Here is an 18366-nt window from a genome sequence, read left to right as displayed (position 1 = left end):
GGGGCTCTGCGCTGACAGCAAGAAGCCTGCTTTGGATTCTCCCTCTCCCTTTCTCCCCCTCCCCCACTCACGTTCGCGTGCTCTCTCTCTAATAAATAAACTTTTAAAAAACAAAGTAGTTTAGAAAGAGAAAATCATAAGGAAAAGACATTTATAATTCTGTACTGTATTTATGCCCCAAATTCACATAAAACTGGACCCACACAGTTCAAACTCACATTGTTCAAAGGTCAACTTTATAAAGAAAATGTGAATACCCATCATATGATCCTGATTTATTATGGGAGAAGAGATAGTAAGCATTATGCCCTTAAGCATATAAGTTATCCTCAATAGATAGACAAGAGTCTAAAAAAATGTCTGTAAAGGAAAATTCCTTGGAACAAATGGGCAAAAGAGATTTTCTTACAATAAAGCAGAGATCTACCTTTTGGGATTAGTGGAATGGCCTTGCTTGTCTATGATCTGTAAGCACTGTACGTTCCGGAAACTGGTTGGCTTCCAGTGGTGGTAAGCACAGGGCCACCCTGTGCTCACACGGCTACCTCACATCCCTCCCCGTTGCCTGGATTATCAGGGGTCACTGGAGCAGCTGAGTCATAGATGACAAAAAAGGAAAAAATCAAATGCCATCCCCTTCATCATGAGTGGTGCAAAAGGGACAAAGACGAGCTTTCCCAGTACTCTTTCACTGCTAGGGAAGGGTCATATGTTAAAAGGTATTACAGGTTGACTCCTACCTCGAGACTTAATACTAACCAATTCAAAATTAAACATCCGTGTATTATTAAGCAAGAAATACCTCTCATCTCCAGTTTTATTGACTTTAAGTTGGAGGAACTTCCACAATGTGTTCAGAAGAAACTGACATCCACTAGAAGAAACAGGATTAAAAGCACCGTCTCAGTCTCTGGGACACCCGTTTGTAAGCCGGAAACTGCCACTGCCACGTGTCTCCTCAACATCCGTTGTAAAATACAAGAGTCAGACTAGATTTTGCAGTTCACGTTAATGCAGGAAATAGTAAATGTGAACATTTGAGGAAATTTCTAATAAAATCTGAAACCATTCATTCCTCACAAAACAAGTTGTTTTGGTGATTGTTGATGTTGGGGTACTTTTTAAACCCTCTGCGAAGCCAGGTGAATGCCTACAAGTCTACGGTTTTTAAGAACCAAAAACTTAACGATGAAGAAAATATGGAAATAAAGTCTAAAAGCAAAAAAAAAAAAAAAAGTAATAATGATTAATAGTGAAAAGTGAATTCTACCCGCCCCCTCCATTCTGATGTGTCTAAAGAATGAAATTCATCCACACTGACTCTTTCCCCTTTCAACTGCTGTCCTGTCAGCTCTATTAAATAAGAAGAGAAACTTCCACGTCCCCAAATTTGAGTAACTAATGGACTATACTTTCTATTTAGGTGGCCTCCTGCTATGTATTTTCCATCTTGAACATACCCCACGTTCTCCAGACTTCAAGCTCCCTCAAGCTCCAGTCCCCATCTGAAATGCTTCTTCCCACCCCCAGTGCAACACACCCTTGCCTGCAGCTAGGGGCCTCCAGCTGAAATTCCATGCATTCATCAGGATGCAATGCAAACACCTCCTCCTGCAGAAACCCTCCTCAGCTTGGGCCACCAGAGTTGCCGTCTCCTTTAGAATCTTCAAAGCCCTTCCTTTCCACCTCTTTTATGGCACTCAGCATGTGCTGATAATAAGGGATTCTTCCTATGCTTCGTGCCCCCCCCCCCACATCTCCCACACACTGGAAGCTTCTTAAGGGGCAAGAACCATCTTGTCCCAGAGGACACTTGTAGGACTAACTACATACAATGCTTTATCAGCAGAAGGGACCCAAGTAAGTGTTTGGATGTATCTCTGCATTCTCCATGAACTTTTTTTTTTTTTTTTTTTTTTTAGCGGAAGAGGAAATACCAACTGAAGACAAAGAAAACAAAGGTCATAGAAGTAAAACATAACAAGGAAAAAGGATTCAAGTCTTAACATTATATTACTTGGGTTCCAGGAAATAGACTCCCTCCCCACCCCAAATGGTCTGCAAATCTACAGTTGACTCATTTATTCAACAAAGGTACACTGAGCCTTCATTATGCAATATATAAATAGACACACACACACACACACACACACACACGTATACAAGGATTAAAATAAGCCTTGGAGACAAGAGCACCAATAATATGTATGTCCCAACAGGCATGATCTATCTCTTTATTATTAGGTTTCTGATCTCAGCAGAGCCCCTGTGAGCACTCAGCAATCCCTTGTAACTCTTCCTGTTCATTTCCTAGAGCAGCTCTACCAAATTCTCTCCTCCCTCCTTCTTTCCCCTCCCCCACCCTCTTCTCCTCCCCCTCCCTTCCCCCACCTCCAGCATTCTGTCCCATCCTCCTCTAAAGAACTCTGTCCCTCACTGAGAAATACAGAGGCTATCAGTTGAATTCTTCAACTGTCACCCCCACACCAGCACCTTAAATCATCCTTTTCCTTCTTTTGTGTTCTTCCACAGCTACTCTAAATCCCACCCCCATCTAGACATGGCTCCATGAAGTCACCTCTCATTGGGTTCTTCAGCTTTTCCCACCCCGCTGCTTCCTCCCTCAGTTTACAAAAATGTTCCAACCCTGTTCATCCCCAGGGGTGCGGGGAAAACCACTGAGTCCCTCTCAAAGTAGCATCACTTCCTTCCCCCATTGCCCCTAACCCAGCTCCACACCTTGATCTTTCATTCACCCCTAACCCTCCTGCAATCCGTCTTCCTCCATTTAATGAACTGCTTGTCATTAAGTACACGGTGGACTCCTAATTACCCAATCCCATGGACACTTCCCCACAATCTCTCGGTCTCAAATGATCGCTTTTCCTCCTCTTTTTCAACCATTCCTTTTATGAAAGAGTGTTTTCATTTGGAACTAGTTACTCTCAGACAGTTTTCTTAGCCCCCTGAAGATTTCTCAGTTTCTTCTTAACACATGCTCTGATAATTCATCACGTCCGATGTGTCAACCACCACCAGCCCTCCAGTCTAAATATCAGTCGTTGTACTGAGTTGCAATTTTCCAACTCCTTCTGAATCTCACCATGGGTGTCTTACCAACAACTCAAATTCAACAAACCCAACGCAGAGATCTTCTTTACAAATCACAGACGTGTTTGCCTCAAGTAACCTACCACTAACTAAACTTCCCATCCAAAACATCGCCCTTGATCCCCTCTGTCATCTTCCACAAAAGGTCATTCAGCCATCAAGCGGGCAGTGACACACACATCTTTCGCGTTGTTCTTCTAATGGCAATGCCAATGCCAGTGCCACCCAGCCCTCAGATTCCAGTCCAGATGTGATTCCTTCTAATCCATGTCTGGAGTTACCGTTCTTTCAATTCATCTCCCAAACAACATTTTTACTACATTGTAAAACAGCGGATAATACTGAAGAGTAGGACTATCAGAAAAGGCATTTCTCACCCCTGCCCAATATGACCGACCGTTCAGTATGTTCACATAATGACTTCCTATCTTGTCTTTCCTCTCCACAATGTATAGTGTAATCTTGAAAGTAAAATTGGGACCAAAGTGTCTAACACTTTTTAAGCTTAAAGATGTTTCCCAACCATTTTCCTTACTGTTACCCTCTAAGATGTGATTTTTATTTTAAGTTTATTTGTTTTGAGAGAGACAGAGTGCAAACCGGGGAGGGGCGGGATGGGGGGGGCACAGGAGATCTGAAGCGGGCTCTGTGCTGGCAGCACAGAGCCTGATGCGGGGCTCAAACCCACGCACTGTGAGATCACGCCCAGAGCCGAAGTCGGATGCTTAACCAACTGAGCCACCCAGGTGCCCCTAAGATGTGATTTTTAATAGTTACAGGGTATGTCACGGCATGGGCATAGCATAATTCACGTAATTAGTTCTCAGTAAGGTTAGTCTTCCAAAATGGAAATCTGATCATGCGTATCCTTGTGGGGCTTAAAATCCTTCAAAGGCTGCCCGCAGCTTACTGATTTCAAGCTCTTTTCCTCAGTAGGGGGAGAAAAGCCATTCACAAATGGCCATCACCTTATCTGTACAGCCTCTTCCCTTCCCCTCGCCCCCTGTCAACCTTACCCCCTCGACTCCCATGATCCTTCACTTCTCGGTTCTGCCAGTCCCTCTCCCGCCAGTGCCCTTACCTCTTACTACCCAGTGGTGACAGGTCTTGCTGCTGAGATGCCCGGGACTGTTTTTCGCACTGTGTCTGTTTGTCCATTCCCCTGGTTAGTGTGTGAGCCCCTCTATGAGACCCATCATCTCCTTGCACAGCTAAAGCCTCACATTTGTGTCAAATAAGTGGGGACCGTGGTTTTTTGTTTGGGTGTGTCACCACTGTGGGACTTAACGACGTAACACTTACAATAACAAGGGCTCAAACGTCCTGAATGTTAAGTACGTGCCCCCGTCAGATGTCGTTCGAGCCTCACAGTTAAGGTTTTACACGTATTCGGACGAGTGTTTGCCTGACATACCTGCCCCTCCCCCCTTGGCTGTAAATGTCACAATGAACTGCTTCCCCTTTTGCTCACTGCTCTGTTCCGAATCCTGGGCACACCGGGTGGAACGTGGTAGGTGCCACATAAATATTTCCCGCATAAATGAACAGATGCCCCCGTGAGGTCATTAACGGTATAATCTTCATCCTTAAAGAGCGGAAACTCCAGTGCAAGCACTTCGGTTGGGGTTTCACGGCAAAAAGCCGATGACGCGCCAGTATGTTTCGACGTCCCCTAACAACTTTTGTGACTGCTTCTCGTCTCTCGTCTCTCGTGAAAGGAGACACCCACGGCCATATGCCAAGCTGCGCTCGGGGCTGTATGCCACGTCGCCGGGAGCAAGAGGAAGTTCAGCTTTTGAGAGACTCCCATCTGAGCGGCTCTGATAGGCCCCCTGGACACGGTAAAGGCTGCCCTTGAAATATTACTCTCTCAGTTGTTCCTGGCTGTATACATAAGAGCCATTTCCCGAAATGGATCTGGCCCACGAATTTTGGTTATCAAATTATTCTGGCCATATTCCGAAACTTTTTTAAGGGAGCTGTTAACGCCAGTCACCTTCAAAGCTACCAAAACCCAGAATGCATTCCTTTTCCTTTTATGTAGAACACTCCTGAGGAGCTGAATTTTCATATCCTGTGTCTGGGACCGAAGACAGATGGCCAATCAAAATTAAGTCGCTCTTCCCCTTCCCAACTGAGTCGGGGCTCCAAACGTGACCAGGTGTTATCGGGTATGACAAGAAAAATAAAAGGCCGTATCCTTGCGTCTGATTTGCAGAATGATGAAAAGCATCTTCATTTTTTTCTTTTTCCTCAAGAGTGGAGTCTTTCAACTCTCAATTTTGTTTTCGTGAGAGGCGCGAGGTAGATCAGACAACCCAACTGGAAAAAAAAGTTCACCCCAGCCTTCGTTCTGAGAACAGTCAGATCAAAAGAATTTTTCTGAAGGCAAAACAGGTGGGTTTTTCCCCTTTATACTTACAAGCGAAACAAATATGTACTTTGTACTTTCACTGAACACAGAACAAGTGGACAGAACCGAGCTTCTCTGTGCTTCGTCAAATACTCACACCTGCACAGGACGGACTCCTGTCTTGCAAAGGAAAAGGGGACGGAAGCCAGTGACTTGTCACCGAGGCAAAGGGGACAGAACTCAGCAGCCGTAATCCCAACAACTCGCGCAGAATAATGTGCAGGGGAGAAATACATGTTAAGGAAATGTTAAGAAATATTAAAAAAAAAATTTTTTTTTACATTTATTTATTTTTGAGAGACAGAGTGAGACAGAGCACGAGTGGAGGAGGGGCAGAGAGAGGAGGAGACACAGAATCTAAAGCAGGCTCCAGGCTCTGAGCAAGCGTTCAGCACAGAGGCCGAAGCGGGGCTCGAACCCACGAACCGTGAGATCATGACCTGAGCCGAAGTCGGACGCTTAACCTACTGAGCCACCCAGGCTCCCCTCAGGAGTTTTTATTTTTTTACTTTTATTTTTTTTAATGTTAAGAAGTATTTAACCCTGGACACACCCTGCCTCTCACATACGACCCCACATGCACATCGACCAGGTTCCTCTCAGAAACCGGCTCTTTGGAATAGTGAGCTCTACAATCTTTACAGGTTCAGCGTATCCATAAATTGGACCATAAAATAAATGTAGTAATGGCGAGTTCCCAGGAGGCGTCAAAAAATAAACGTATAAATAAACCACAGGGTGATGAAAAGCAATAAGCAACATTTTATACTAAATATCATCTGAAGAGAATTACTTCCTGGCAGGAATAAAGAGAAACAATTGGTTACAAATGTTTGACAACCCCAAATACTCTCTTTGTCCTTCTCAACCCCTCTTTTCCTCCCAAGGAAACATCCTCAATTGTTTTATTTTCATCCCGGTCCGTCTCAGAGAATCTTCTTCACAACTGTGCCTTGTTGGCACAGCATGCCTTCTCCTCCAAACACTCAGCACCTTTGCTTCCTCCTCTAGAAACCCCACCTTTCTTACAAAGTCCTTCCCTTAATTTGGAAGAAAGGCAGTAACTATCTCCCAAACTCCCATCCATTTAAACACATAATTATCTAGACATCTCTTCGGTCACTGCCACACTTCCTCTATTCGATGTCAATACTTCAGATGCTTTTCCAGTGTTTCTGCCTCTCCCTTGCAGGCACGTGCTCTTTAAACATTTATCTCCACCAATACTGAAAGGCTTGAATTTTCTATCTTAGGAGTGCAGACAGCTTCTGACTGATAATCCAAAACCCCCCTATAACCTTTCCATCCACAGGTTTGGGAAGAATTTTACAATCTCTTCTTCCAACTCCCCAAAGAATCCTCTAATACTGGCAAACAAATCTGCTTGTCATTTGTGGCGGCTGCAGCTAATTATTTTCTGAAAGTCGGGCTCCTCGCTCCATCAGGTAGAGTTACTGGCAAGCCCCTCGCATTTTGGTGAGGCCGTGGGACCGGCTCCCTTGCATGCTGTTGCCGTCGCAGTGTGAGCAGAAAGGATGTGCGTCACTTCTGGGCCAAAGCAGTTGAGAAGCAAGGGTGGCTTCCCCACTTTCTCTCCCAGCTGGTTGTTGGCACTTAAAGGAAGACAGCAGAGCCTCCATCAGCCTGGGTTTACCGCCAACCAGACCAACCTTGAACTGTACAGGTGAACGAGAAATACGCCTCTATTATGTGTACTCACTATCCATTTGGGATCTATATGTTATAGCCACTGGGCTATTCTCACTGGGCGGCCGTCTCCTGTTTACTCCCACTTCTCATATCTTCTGGGGCCATCCCAATGCTTCTACATTACTTAGATGATCCTGTGTCCTTCATGTCATTCAAGTTTTTGACCAAATTCATCTCTCTAATAAAAACTTCTAGCAAAAATCATCCTCTGGACACATATATTGTTTACATTGCCATTCACTTGCATCGGGTTAGATCAGTCTTTCGATCCCTCCCTTGGCAAATATTTATTCAGTACTTAACCTCAGATGCAAAGTTTCTGCCAGCCTGATCACAGGATAACTGGAGGGGAGAAGAGGTTATTTTTAGTTGGCTTGATTCCCTGGGACAAACCATCCACCTGGGTCACACGCCAGTGGGTGCAAGAGTTTATGTCAACTGGCCAACAGGGTCTAATTAGCTTATTTATGACCACACTGTCCTTAGTACCTTACAAGGAGGGGTGGTTAATAAATCCTCCATGAAGACTTCCTAGAAATAGGAATGGTGCCTATTGCTGTGGTTGAAAAGGACACAGGTTTGCAGTCTGGGAGACATCGGTTCAAACCCCACCCACCAGCTAGGTAGACCAGCTCTTCCCAAGTTCCTTAAATCCTCTGAGCTCCTACTTCCTCGTCTACGGAATGGAGATAATACTGAAGTTGGCCTTACAGGACTGTTGTCCATCAGCCGGTAAGAGACGTGAAGAAAGCCCCTGTACCTTGAGGATGTCAATCATATGGGCTTCCAACGAGTCAAGACTTGAGAAAGTGCTTCTGGAAAAGGGGGAGAGGTCTTCCTAGTCCTCAAAATGCAATTCCCTGAGGCCATACTTCTCTTCAAAATGCACCGGAGACGAATTTGAAGAGAAGATTCGTTGGAGACGTGAAGAATGGCCATGTGACTTTTCGCTAATAATTATCAAATAATTTGGCAGTGATAGGAAGGTTAGGTACCATGTCTAGCACTCTGAATCAGCGTTTCCAGACCTTGCTAGCTCTAAAACATCTAAGGGGGAGACCGTACGGACAGTGACATTTATTGGCAAGTTTCAGGACACCGCCTTGACCACAGCCCTGTGGGGAAAGTATCACTACCTCTCCCGGCTACAGATGCAGCGGATTCTCAGAGAAGTTTAGTGGCTTGTTCAAAAGTCACACGGTACACGCACATGTGTTGCACACAGGATCTGAAGGCAGCCTGTCTGTTGCCAGATGGCGTGTTTTCACAATCACCACAGTGTTTATACACACCCCTGTCCTTCCAGAGCCCAGCTGGCACATCTACGATCTCTAGATTCTTCCAGCAAGGCACTGGATCCTAAAATTTCTCCCAAAATTCATCTAGAAACTCTCTAAATCATCATGGGGGACGGGGAGAGGGCAGAAGATTATCCATCAGTCTCCATTTCGATATAGTGAAACTTGAGTATTACATTCTCTTCCATTTATTCTCACTAGAATTTTGCCCTGAGAAACTTTGACAACAACCCCCACCCCATCATCAACAACGGTCAGATATCACCATCATGAGCCACGGGCTGGTGAAAAGAGGTGCTCTATCCAGTTTCACTAAACGCTGCTCACAAACGAGTACAGTATCCTACCTCTGAGGTTTTTTTCTCATTCTTTTTTAACTGAAGACTTAAAAGCCTACATAAAATAGTAACTGGGAGCTTAAAAAAACATGTAAAATACCATATAATCAAGATTGTTTAAATGTATAAAACTGTCAAGTAGATTATCCTTTATGCAATTCAAATGAGCCTTTGGGAAACAGAATTAACTGAGGGCAAACAAGAGCTTAACTTTAAAAGACAAAGAGTTGGCTTATATCAAGTTGACACTTCCAGATAAGATACCGCATTATACCAGGTTACACTCGCAATAATAATTTTTGATTGGCATATCATTTGCCACTAACTACTGCCTGGCTGCCACCAAGCACATGCAACATACTATAAACTGTTTTCAGAGATGTCTTTGTATTGTTCAATATTTATAGGGTGTGTTATTTTATAAATGCTCGAGCTGGCATACGTTAAAAAAAAAAAAAAGACATTAAAACATCTCGGATCAAAACGATCTCCTTTGCCTTACAAAAGAAGTGCTCTCTACAGACAGGTGACGATTCCGTTCAGACATCTTCACACCAAGGCTGAGTAAATGTTCAGCGGTAAAAACAGAATTGCTTTGTTCAGCTGCACAAACAGATTTCGACATCGCCTCTATTTGCGTATTCCTGAATATCCTCTTTCAGATCCCACTTTTATGGGGGAGCAAAATCAATTTTCTTTGGGACAAAAAAGTGAGATCTGGTCTAATGATTTTAATCTTTTAAATAAACATGAACTGAACTTGGAGCACAAGCTTTTCCCTTAAGAAAAGATCTTTGTTGTTCAGAAAGATCTCTTTCAACCTATGAACATTAACGCCAGCCACAATCTAACCTGGGGGGGGGGGGGGTAGGGAATGGAAAATCTGTATTTCTACCAATGTTCTTTTAAAAGAAATGGCGAATACTAAACACACACACACACACACACACACACACACACACAGGCACAAACACACAAACCCTTGCCACCAAATTATCCTGCCCCACACAGACTGATGTTAAGTTTAATTTTTGAAGCAAATTAGGTTCCCCAATTCAATTTTAAACAAATAGAAAATGAGAAACAGAAAACTGTAACATAAAACTTTTATTGCTACTTTGCTAAAAAAGCACACTCATGTTTATGAAATAGAGTCTCCCTTAGCCTCCAAAGGGGAATTATTCTGAAATTCGGCAATACGTCAGCATCCTCGCAAACACCAGCCCCGTGCAGCATTTCCAGGCCTGTCTCAGCCCTGCTAATAGTTATTGTTTGTACAACTGTAACCAAGTACATTACCAACCAGTTGTTCAATCTATATAAATTTAAGAAACACACATTGCCAAGGAGTGACTCATATATCAGTCTATTATATGCTACAGGGCTGACTGTATTAACAAATCACTCTGCCTACAGCTGAAGTATAGAAGCTATATACAGAGCAGAGGTTATTGTCTAATTTAAATCTTGGCTCGCTTCCCAGTGCTGTACAAGATTCCAATTTGTGGAAATGTTGCTCTTTGCTACTGCCAGAAAGGCTGCAGAAAATGGTATTGGGAGCCTTCCAGAAATATGTCTGCAAAATGCCAATCAACAAGTCACTAAAGATTAACAGTAGGACTGTACCAAATTAATTTAAATTATAGAAACATACGGCTAGGATGTTTGCTTTGCACTTAAGACAACACCTTCCGCACAAAGAGCTGGGTTTGCTCCACAGTATAAAATAATATCCCAACGTTCGGATTCCTGCAAACTGTGAACATCAGCTAATGAATTCGGAGGTACATGTCCTTGCAGAGCCAATTCTTTGGAGTGTTCAGGGTCTTATCTTTAATATATTCAAAACATATGGGGAAATACTTTTTATACCAAGGGTGGTTTTCTCCTACAAAGATATAAAGAAAAAATCAACATAATTCAGTGACCGAAAACAATTTGCTCTGTAATGTGAAGAAAATTCTGGCCTTATTGAGATTCGCCGTAGAACCCGGAGGATGATGCGATCTATTGCACATTATTCCCAATCCTAAAAGATGATAGTGGGCTAAGAATTTAATATATAGCCAAGAGAAACTCACCAATTATATGGCCAAATCGTGAAAATCAAAAGACAACACAATTTATACCCCGCCAGCTGCTCTCAATATATATTACATTCATGCTGCCTCCCCATTATTTTCATGGGAATCTTTAATATATACAATCATGTCATCAACCAAAAGGGGGGAAATCAATGGCACTTCAAGCCGTAGCTACACATTAGTGTACGCTGTATTTCAACTGAATAGGAAGGGAACTGTTTTATGTTTCTCTCCACTGCTTTTCTATTATTGCCTAGCTAATGGAAATACATCAAACAAATGTTCTACAAGAGCAATAAATATTAAAGTTGACCTATCCATCTGGGAGAAATGAGAACAATACTGCTCACTTTTAGCCCAAATATGACACTGATAAATGGAGCGATGAGATTCCATCACACTTTCAACAACCTGGGCTGGAGCCCCCGCGTGATCCTGGTACCAGCAATTTTCTTCATTCATCTTCATTAGGCAGTCACTTGACCTGCCTCCCAACATCCCTGTCAAATCAGAACCTTTGGGGGGCTTGTTGTACTTTCTAACAATGTAGCCTAAACGTGCTCTTCATTTTTTTTTTTTTTTAAACCCAGAAGAAGGCCCTCAATGAGCATGAAAGAGGGTGCGAACAATTCCTCTGGATGCAAAGAGACATCAAACGTTACTTATGATTAAAAGGGAAACCACGGTGCAAGACAGGTCCGTGCAGCCCCCTGCTCGCCAGAGTACCGCCAGGGTGGCAGGGGAGGCCTCCGAGGGGGCTGACGAGCACCCCCTGAGCCGGGGGGGGGGGGGGGGGGGGAGACAATTAGGTATTCAAATGAAGGATATATGCGGGCCTTATCACAGATGTAGAAATGCTTCCCATTTCCTTCCTCAATCACAGTTTCAAGTGAGCTGGAACAAGAAAGGAGGGCATTCTTACCCTAACACAATGAGCGGGTTTCATCACATTAGCAGTTTTACATTACAGCCCCATTATTTTCTATTTCAACGGCATAATAAGAGAGGTGCTGATTTGATTATTCCGTAATAGTGAAAATGAATACCGATGCAATAGAAAATTGCTATTATAACACAAAGCTACTAATATGATTCACAAGACCCCCTGGAAATCAGGTTTTATAACTCTGATCACAGGGGAAAAATTAGAAAGCCAGTAGGCAAGAAGGGAATTAGGTGCTCCCTCACCAGTCTTAGCAATGCGGGCACCTGCTCATACGAAGCCAGGCGGCATTTACATCGAACGACATCCAAAGCCCAGTCCTTGTGAATTATCTGAGAGGTATTCCTTTCGTTTTCCTTTACGGCATGTGCTCCAAAGACTCACAGCGTTAGCTAAGCCATGTTCGAGGGTAGTATTAATGCACCGCTTTCTGATTCAAAGACAGCCATAAATGACAGAATGCTACGGTAAGTATGAAGGATCCATCACTCCTGGAACCAGATCGTTGGGACCAGGCGGATTCCAAAAATCCACCATAAACAGAATGATGAAACAAAACTGCCTGAAGGATTCTGGTCAAAGGCCCCTCTTCTCTCCCTGTCCTCCACCCTAAATAAAAAGGGCATACACCTCGTGATGATTTCTAAACCAATCTCCTCCCTCACAGTCTTGGAAGGATCCAAGACCCATGTCAGGATATGCACACCTGCACCTGAGGTCTTACCAAGCTGAAATTACACTTTCCCTAGCGCTTCAAATGCAGACCTGCCTGGGCAGGTAGAGGTCATGAGCAGAGAAGCTGCTGGACGACATCCCAGCATCCCCCCAGGTACGAGGTAAAGATGGAAGGCCCTTCACAAAAGCTCTTCCCAAGTCAGTTCTTTCTCAGTTTCTGAGGGTGTATGAGATGTCTAAGACAAGTGGAAACCATGGCAAGCATCAATCTTTGACTTAAACACAAGAGTCACACTGGCTCCAAAGTGACAACTGTGAATTGTGGCTTCTGGCTTAAGAAAGGATACGTTCATGTAGGCCACAAGTATTCCACCTCTGCAAAGACAGGGCTTTCTAGAACTGCAGAAGGGTTTGCAGGACATGGTTTCCTTCTCCCAATATAAGAGATTCTGCTACATTTAAGAGACCTAAGAGAAACAACTTGCTAACATTCAGCTGGCGAGGGAAGCCACATCACATCAAATTTTATCCCGTATCTCCATACTCCCTTTGCGTGTTTAAACATCTGTTATTGGAGGAGACGGCACTACAACGAGAACAAAAACCGAGGATTATGTAAGTAAAACAGGTACATCCCATGCACATCACCCGCTCAGCACAGGCCACGAAGTCCTGACGCAGCCCTGTCATCAACAAACTGCCAGCTAACTGACCGGTATTGGTCCTGCCTCAGCAGCACTGATCAGCACGAACCAACGGTACCACGCTGGATTGCTTCACAAAGAGTTCAGGAACATTTAAATGCTGCCAACTTTCTCAAGCAGGGCACCACAGAAGCCTTTCCAAGAGTTGTGATGGCTGACAGTTACGCTCCTACTAGATATCAAGGGCTGATCTCCAAAACCCTCCACGCCCTGCCACTGCGTTTTGCTTTCACGCTTCCCTTTTAGAATAATCCACGTGCCAATGTGTCTCAATAACAGTATTTGCTGAGCCCCTTCTGTACACTAGGCATTGTGCTAATCACCTCCCATTACCTAATTTATCCTTTACCACTATCTTAGGAGGTAGAACTATCGTATTTCACAAAATCTAAGACACCGTTGTTATAAGAAAAAACCCCAACTGAAGACATGTTACAATGTGAAAAAAATGTGTGCCTTAGTCAATGAAATATGGTACTATTATTATGATTATTATCATCATGGCTATTCTCATTTGTAGCTAAGGCTCAGAGCTCAAAGCTCAGAGAGGTTAAGTAACCTGTCTACAATCACACACAAAGAAAATCTGTGCTCAAACTAAGAACGGTTGGATTCTGACATCTTAAATTCTAAATGAGTAGTCTCCAGTTATCTTTATCACATGCCTCTACTAAAGACACTCATATAAATAATAATAATAGCTATTTATTATTACCTGCCATCGTGCCAAACACAGTCCAAAGCCCCGTCCATGTGGTAACTCATTAATTTGTCACAACCACCTAGGAGACAGGTACTGTCTTTATAACCATTCTACAGAAGAACACATTGAGCGCCTTACATGGTGATGCAGACACGTGGGCTCCACAGTGCACACTCTTGTGAGCCACTGTATGGTCTCTCTAAAAAATGGGCATCCACCCCCAACATATGCCGATCTGTTTATAAATTCTATACACAACTGCTATCATCTGACAAATTATGCATATTTCAAAATATCAAGTATTGTAATATTTGAAAATACAGAATTACTAATATTTTCTCCAGTCATAAAGATCACTCCCTGCGCTCTGGGTACCATATTGGGGAAACCACTGCCCCAAGCCACTAATCTAAACAGAGTCCTTTTGACAACCTCACCTATTTGGAATAATCTGTAAGAAACAATCATGCCACCAGCTAAGGCTCCCTCAGCTTTCCTTCCTGGGGTAGAATGGACTCTTCTCAACTGAAATCCTACAATTACTTGCAGAAGGAAGTAACAGAAAATGGAAGGAGAATATTGCACTTGACTGTCATTTCAATACCCACCAAATAAAATTTGGGCCATATCAATAAGGGAGAGGAGGAAACCATCTCCCAGGTGGTTTGTCACTACATGGTATCCTGAGACACTGCAACTCCATTTCTTCCTGAAAGTTCCTTCCAACCCTCCAATAGGACAAAAAATTAAGCATCTCTTGAGTGCCCACTGTTTGCCAGCCCATGTGCAGTACCAGGAGCACAAAAATAAAAAGGGACAATCATTCAGGAACAAGATTTCACAGTAAAAACTAGGAGGAAAAAAAAATCTAACATTGGTGGAAAAAGCCCCACTCTTCCATGCTTCAAGCTTAATTCTTATTTCTAAAATGTTGTCCCTTATACATTAGCCAGAAAGCCGGTTTCCAGTAAGATAAGCAGCAATAAATACGATGCAAGTCAAACCTACAAGAACGGATCTTCAAGAAAAGGAAACAATTCTCAGATCCATGCTGCCATGTTTAATGAAAAGCAGTGAGGTTTCTAAGAAAATCTTTAGTATTGAAGTTTGACCAGATAAATTAATTGCACTGTAGTCAAAATGAAGAACTTTCCAAAGAGCTCTCAAATGTGGTTTTTTAACAAAACTAAGAGCGGAGGAAATATTTTACAATCATTGCAAAAAAACATTTTTTTGAGAAACTAACTGAAGAGTTCCATGATACCCTACAGAAGACTAATCTTAGTAACTCAGTTTCTGGGAATTTGAAAACACTGTCAAACAATATTGTTTCTTACATTAAGTAAAACAGTGGCTTGCTGGTAAAATACTAATACTACTAATAAAAATAACAATGCATTTTTTCATATTACTTTAAATAGCACTGGCAAACCTTTTCTTAAAGGACCAGGTCGTCATTATTAACATTTTAGGCTCTGTGAGCCCTCCATTCTGCCTGATGTAGCATGAAAGCAACCACAGAAGACATGGATGAATGAGCATGCTGCATTCCAATAAAACTTTATTGACAAAAACAGGCAAACTAGCCCATGAGCCCTAGTTGGCTGACCCATGGTTTAAGCCATTATTTGTAGCTACTTCGTTTCTTTTAAAGATTAATGTTTACCGGGCTCTTTACATCATAAAACTTATGTTTGTTCATTAAAAAAATTCGGAAAGTAGGAAAATGCAGGATGAAAAAAGAACTCTGGACTATGACGTCAAAGGGCAAGGTTCCACATGAGCTATGTGAATCCAGGCTAGCGACCAACCATCTCAAAGTGCCAGTGTCCTCACTTAGGAAATCGAGACGATGACCATCCTGACTTTGTGTCATTCACAGCGAGGACCAGACAAGCGAAGGTGTGCAAAGCATAACCCCACCACTTGCCCTATCACAACTACTGCTATCAATTTTCTTCTAACTTATCTCTGATTACATTAAAAAACACCCAGCCTAATGCCAACATAACTAAGCAGGGATGTACTCAGATGCAAAGAACAAGCAAATGAAAACAGTAAAAGCATGGAGGGAGGGGGCTAATTCTGGCCTTAGTTTCCAAATTAAAAAAAAGTTGAAACTCCTAATGTTTTACAGAAGAGAAAGGCAACAGAAAATAATAGTTAATGTGTAAACTGCATCGATAGGTTTTCTAGAGAAAATTCTATACAATTTGTTTTTCCCGCACTCCCGAAGAAAACATAAAAAGTAAATGAAAAGAGCTGCTGTTGTACAACAGGACTTGAACCAAAGGTTGTGTTCAGTGGAACAGCCCAAAACGATACTCCAAGAACAGACGTGCCCAACAATTACCCATCGCTCCAAAGTCGGCTTTGTTGGTTTTTCAAATCAAGTGGTCATATGCTGGTATTTGTTCCCCAACAGAATCACCACTTTCCTATTCACTACAGCATGAGATGAGATAGTTAACAAATAACAGGTCGGGAAAATACAGGGTAAGTAGTTTCTTCTAGCAAAATTGAACATGAGGGCAGCGTAGGCCAACCGAGTTGTGCAATAATTTTTATTGTTGGGAAACAATGAAAAAGCACCTTCCCTTAAGAAGCTCACGTTCTAAAATGGGGCGCATGAGCAAAGGTCTATGTGCCCATGGGCCCCGTAGACACACGTGAGCTGGAGGGCCCACTTAGCTCTACTCTCTCTCTTGCTCACATGCCAATACTTCAAAGCCCAGGGGAGATCTGCAGAAGGGAAGAGATGTGGTTTGCTTCAGCGAGGGAATAAAGGAGAATAAAGGGAATAAACGTCTCCCGAGATGGCCAAGCGGGGAATCAGGCATGAAAGACAGAAAGGCAAGGCGAGGGTCTCGATCTAGGGAAATGGGAAGAGGAGATGAGAGCAGTCCAAGAGAACAGCAGTCCCTGGTGATGTACTAAAAGATGTAAAACCTTTGAAGAAACAGGACAGTGAAGATCAGGTAAGGAGGGCAATATATGGGAAAGAAAAGGCCCAGATAGGAATCTCTGAATCTTACCGCTAAAATGACAGTAGCCATTTTAGTCAATGCGGGTAAGGTATAATGATTAATAGATGCCACCAAAGGTTCTGATTGTATTAATCTTTCAAACAATAGTCATCTGGCTAATCTATTGCTTCAGAGGGATTACTTATTTGCTTGTTTCCTTAGCTACAATAAGTTCTGAATGCCAGGGTCTCCAAACTAAGCATTAAACAAATTGATTGATAATTTGGAAGCATGGGAATAATTACAGATTATGCTAGACAATACAACAAGATTGGGTTTTCATGAAGCTGATGACTGGATTTTGCCACAAAAAATCACTAACTGCTTTGGCGTCCAAAGAATGGCTTCATGGATAAGCCCCAAGTTCCTTCTGGAGAAGGCAAAACAGTCAAAAACATATTCAACGAGCTAATAACTTTATATCACAATAAAAATTCAGAATCCCCAGGAAGGTCTCAGTTTGTATCTAACCCTCTCTGAAACCTCAATGATAAATTTTACTAACTTAGCCCTGAATTGATACTTCTAGTCAAAATTACAAATACCATAGGAGAAGGGGCTTAGTACTAAACTCTCAGCGTATTTTATTTACATCCAAGAACTTTGGGAGCGGTGTACCTCAAACTTCTCATGCTACAAACAATGCATAAAGTACTTCTTGCGTGCTCAAGCTCTAATACCCATGCACCCAAAGGTCTAGCTGCCAAAAGACAAGAACAAACAGAACAGATAAAGAGGAACGTTTTCCCCAAGTCCAAGGTGAAGAAAGAGGCTAGAACAAGAAAGTGAACAACCTCTCCCAGATAAGAATTCAAAACACAGAGCCATCAGTGCCTTCATCTCAACCCAACCCACACAAGTAATGTATCAACCTGGACGGTAGGCAGATTAGAGGCTTTATAAAGTGGCTGCTGTATACAGCTCGAGGGCTTCATGAATTCGTAGCTCTTCCTTTGAAGGAGGGTTTCTGGACAGTGGTACAACCACAGGCTCGTGGTGTGGCCAGCCACCTACCATAAGATGCTCATTACCATAAGCGTATTGGTCAGGTTCATAAAGTAACGAGGACCCTTTAGAAGCTAAGGACGAGGTACCAGAAAGAAGACTCTTATTGGGACGGGGGAGAGGGGTGGCTGGAGAGGCCGTCAATAATGAGATGCTATTTACAATCATTGCAAAGATTCAAAAACATAACTAAATCACATCTTAACACTCTCCTCCTTAGAACTCTGCCTTTCTTTAGAATGTCCTTCTAAATCTACTTCATCTATGAAGTGTTACCATTTATAATGTAGTATTGTTTGTGTCAAAGGTTATCATGGAGACTAAGTAGCTGGGAGTCCTAGTTAAGAGTCACCCAG

The 18366-nt window shown here is 42.8% G+C and overlaps 1 protein-coding gene across 8 annotated transcripts in view; it reads right to left on the bottom strand.

The window, feature by feature from the left end:
- TOX3 (TOX high mobility group box family member 3) overlaps positions 1 to 18366 on the bottom strand; it is a 109215-nt gene that overhangs the window by 47450 nt on the left and 43399 nt on the right. The window contains exon 1 of one of the 8 annotated variants that reach the window (XM_047837131.1): positions 4193 to 4293. The exons of 6 other annotated variants lie outside the window; for them this stretch is intronic. The gene's annotated coding sequence lies outside the window, so the exon portion shown is untranslated. Of the gene's footprint in view, positions 1 to 4192; positions 4294 to 18366 lie in introns of those variants that run through there. One more of the 8 variants, XM_047837133.1, reaches the window with a different exon arrangement.

This window comes from Prionailurus viverrinus, chromosome E2 (assembly GCF_022837055.1).
Source record: "Prionailurus viverrinus isolate Anna chromosome E2, UM_Priviv_1.0, whole genome shotgun sequence".
Lineage (NCBI taxonomy): Eukaryota > Metazoa > Chordata > Mammalia > Carnivora > Felidae > Prionailurus > Prionailurus viverrinus.
This window is presented reverse-complemented; position numbering and strand designations above follow the sequence as displayed.